The sequence below is a fragment of the Aulonocara sp. 'chitande type north' Nkhata Bay genome, linkage group LG14, assembly GCF_057382095.1.
Source record: "Aulonocara sp. 'chitande type north' Nkhata Bay isolate Kocher_YH1m ecotype deep benthic linkage group LG14, A_spYH_male_GT1.1, whole genome shotgun sequence".
Taxonomy (NCBI): Eukaryota; Metazoa; Chordata; class Actinopteri; order Cichliformes; family Cichlidae; genus Aulonocara; species Aulonocara sp. 'chitande type north' Nkhata Bay.
In genome coordinates this window covers 38,865,719-38,869,993 of record NC_141357.1, presented here as the reverse complement: position 1 = coordinate 38,869,993, position 4,275 = coordinate 38,865,719, and positions in this window count along the sequence as shown.

Genomic DNA, 4,275 nt, shown 5'->3' with positions numbered 1-4,275 from the left:
CAGCTGATCGTTAAGCAGTTTCATGATTGAAGTAGCAGCAGGAGAGGCAGTCGCTCCATATATCGCTCGTTAAGCTTAACGCAGGAATGCTTTACAAACATTCAGAGATGGACTTACACACTTGCTTTACTTCTCTCGGGGATAACTTTGTCGGAGATGAAATGCCGGGTTGCTAGCGAAGCTCCAAATGCTATCCAGACCACCGACAGGTCCCGCATGCCACAGCCGCTCTATCACGTGATGCATACTGCTCCGAGTGCTAACGTTCTGAGGTGAGTTACGGCGTGTTGCAAGTTTTGTGAGGTGCTTTCGTGATATTTAATGGATCGGATTACATTTTTTATTTTTCTCCGATATCCGATCCAATAATTTAGGTCAGTATCGGACCGATACCGATACGTAATATCGGATCGGTCCATCTCTAGTGCTGACAGGCTGTACTTCAGACACATCCACAGTGCTGAGCATCGCTGGCTTGTGAAGCACTCTGGTGTTAATCTGACCAGAGGATGAAGACTTAGTTCACCAGACGAGATGAGAGATGAGAGAACACGTTTACTGAATCTTTGCTGGAGAATAAAAACAGGTTTCAGACAGAGCCCACACAGTTAATGAAGCGTGTCATTTTCATCTGCACTTACTTATATTTGGGGCTGGGACTCGGTTCTGTAGAGCAACAACAGACAGCAGCATCAATAACAGCAGATATAACGTTAAGTCAGTAACAAGAAAAAGATGGAGCTGGAGATGATTTGGGTTGCAAAGAGGCTTGCAGATGTGACTGTAGGATAAAGCAGACCCAGCATGTCTTATATGAGGTTTACGGACTGGACGCCAAGGTGAGACGAATGCTGTGCTTGATTAGTATCAGTGTGAGGTCCGATGCACTAAGAAAGAAACTGAAAGCTATTTAAACTGTAATTTTATGGCATCGGGAGTAAATACCAGCTACAAATATGATTATGAGTTTATTTCCTTAAGTGGTTAATTTTTGGATTCGGTCTTGGCACTTTTGACTTACCGTACGCTTTCACTGCCTCAAAGCATCACTTAGATATTTTGCTTAAGAGCTGGTAGAGACCAAACACAGAGCTTAAAGAGAAGCACTGTGCTCTAACGAGCCCCACATACCAAAAATGAGTCCTGTAGGTTTAGTCCTGACCCAGAAACTCGGCAGTGTGGACGTTTTACACGCAAGCAGCTTCTCTTTGTGTTTTTGCCTTTTGCTCCCTTATCGCTCACTCCTGCTGCATGTCATTCACATTTGGTGCCCCTGCACTGGGTCTTACCCCACTACAGGCAACTGTAAGTCCATCCAACTGGGACAAGAGAACAAAGCAGAGGGAGGATTTTCTATCCCTTAATGGCCCGGGAACACCTCAGGAGAAGGTGGCTGAGGACTGGGCCAGCTTAGGCTACGTCCACACTAGCCCGGATAGATTTGAAAACGGCGTTTTCGTCTAAAAAAACTGTGTTTTTGTTTGAAAACGCTCCGCGTCCACACTAGTGTTTTCAGTTGTTTTCAGAGTTGTGCATCCACATTGAAATGGCAGAAAATGCTTACGTTCCAGTTCTGCGCATGCTTGAAACGCAAGAAGATTCAACCTGCCTCATTTAGTCTGACGCTCCTTTACTTTCCAGCTCTTTGAAAGGTCGCAGTAAAATGTTGAGGAAAAGCAGCGAGTTTTTTTAAATGGACTAACAATGAGGAGTTGTTGCTGCGAGTAACACAAAAGCACAAAGTTGCAAAAGTGAGTGAGAATTAAAGAATTTGAAGAAAAGCTCTCTGGGGCATGAACAGACATTAATCTTTAATAGGGCTGTCAATCAAAACAACTGCTGTGTAATGCCCTCCGCTATCATTGTTTAATTGGTCACATGACTGCATCACATGACTGTTTTCACCGTCCACACTGTGACATGAAAGCGCTGTTTTGAAATATATGTCTCAGTGTGGACGGGAGGCCAAAACGGAGAGAAAACCATGTGCTGTAAAATGAAAACACGTTAGTGTGGACGCAGCCTTAGACTGCTCTGCTACCTTATCTTTGCCCTTAACCTTGATTGGCCCTGTGACCACGGCAGACCCGATGACACGCTCATGCTTTGCAGCGTAATCTTTATTTACACTCACGGTTGCTGTACAGTCCAGGAGCTAGCCGAGGTGTGACTGCAGATGCAGCTCAGGTGCGTTCGCCTCCCCTGCAGCAGCACTGCAGACCACCACCACAGGCCCCCTCCAAGCAGTGACCATGTTAGAGGTTCAATAGAATTCAACTATTAACAGGCTCAACGCTCAGACGTCGTGACCTTTGAGCTCACTGATTCAGCAGAGTTCACAGTTCATTCTGAAGACAGGTGTGTGTGTGTGTGTTTTCAGAGACACAGCCAGCCAGGTGGACAGCAGGTGAGCCAGAGTCGGAAGTGACACGTGGCAGAAGCTACTCATTAGCCAGGAGTCAAAACAACAACATCAGATCAAAGTTTAAAGTGAGAACGTGAAAGCAAAGAGAAAGGGAAACAAAAGAAAAGCAGACAAAGGACTGAGGGGAGGAGGGAGGTGAACCGGCAGGAGACGGACAAAGAAGGAAGTTTGTCACATCCGTTGGAGAAGTTTGTTTTGTGGATTTGCTTCCATACACCAGTGCAGTGGATTTTAAATCAGACGATCGTGGTATGACCAGCCGTGTCCCGTTCTCTCAATATTCATGGACAAATTAAACAGCTGATTCCAAGATACCATTGTTATGTTTATTTGGGTTTCTTAAGCCTATCAGGTAGAGAGGAAAAACAATCTACAAAAGACCACAGAAGACACATGAAGCGAATGATGACAGGATTATTTCTATGGTTCAGGAAAACAACGTCACAACTAACCAAGTGGTGAATATGCTCGATGAGACAGATGCATTGCTGTCAGAGTCTACGGTCAAAAGGTGCAAACCGCCGGTTACACTCAACAAATGGAAGGCCAGGCTGTGTGTGAAAATGACTGAAATTCCTTAACAGTTAATGCAAAATCTTTGTAAAACCACCAGGACATGTCGTTAAACACACTCCAACAGCACAAACGCAGCCAGAGGTCCAGTTCAGGGACTCCAGTTAGCTCAGGGGAAGCCTAGCAGACAGCTAGCAGCTACAGCCACCTGCGTCCCCATCCACCTGTCGGTCAAAGAAGCCACGCCCCTGATAATGCAAACATTAATGACTAATCGAAACAGGTGAGTTATAAACAGTTGTTATGAAGGGGGAAACGAAAGAGTTCCAGCTAACAAGAAATGTTACGTGTCCACGAACACATAGCTCTCCTCTTCCTCAGCTTAGGCACTCGTTAGCCTGATCGCTGAGAGAGAAGGTAGCAGGTAGGTGAGGCAGTCATCATGGCTTCATGAAGTCCGGCCTGTTGGAGCAGTAAAGTGAAATTTATTGGGACGCTGTAAACACTGAGGTAAGCATGCGCCATTAGCGTGCTGCCTGCTGTAACCCCTAATTTCCCTCGGGATGAATAAAGTATTCTGATTCTGATACTCAGTGTCCATGTTTTGGTCTGACAACTGCACAGCTCTCTGTGGACTACTGTGAATATTCTGCACACACACACACACACACAGCTGATTGTGCAGCTACCAGTGTGTGTTTTATGACTCTGGAGGCTTTTAAATCGTAATTTTCCTGCATCTGATTCCATTTACAGGACTAATAAGACTTTATTCAGTCGTCGCACTGACTGTGGTTTGGTAGGGAAGGTTAAAGAGGTCTCATAAAATGATCGATGATTGTATGAATACAGATACATTTCATTAATGCTGGGCTTCACTGGCTCCAGGACCACGGGACCATTTTTTTAAGCTGTCATCGGGAACGACAGAGAAGGCGATCGGTGGACATCGTGGATTTATTATCAGCGCAGAATAAAACAGAAACTCGGTGGAAACGAAGGAAATTACAAGTAAAGATTATTATTAATAAATGAAATAAATAAATAATACAAAGGAAATTAAATAGTGAGTTATTATAAATGAATTCTTATTAATGTTGTGAGCACTGGACATAAAAAAAATGATGGGTATAATCTGTAAATAAATGAAATACTCGACTACGACTGCTTTTATTGTGGTTTGTCATGTATTTACCTCCTTTTTTTGTCATTTAACACGTCGGCAGTTTTGGTCCTCGACATAAAATAAGCTGGAGGCTCAACTGAGAGCCTAAATTTAGTTTGTAGACATGGAAATGTACAAAGTCTCGGTTACACAGACAGAAAGAAAAACACAG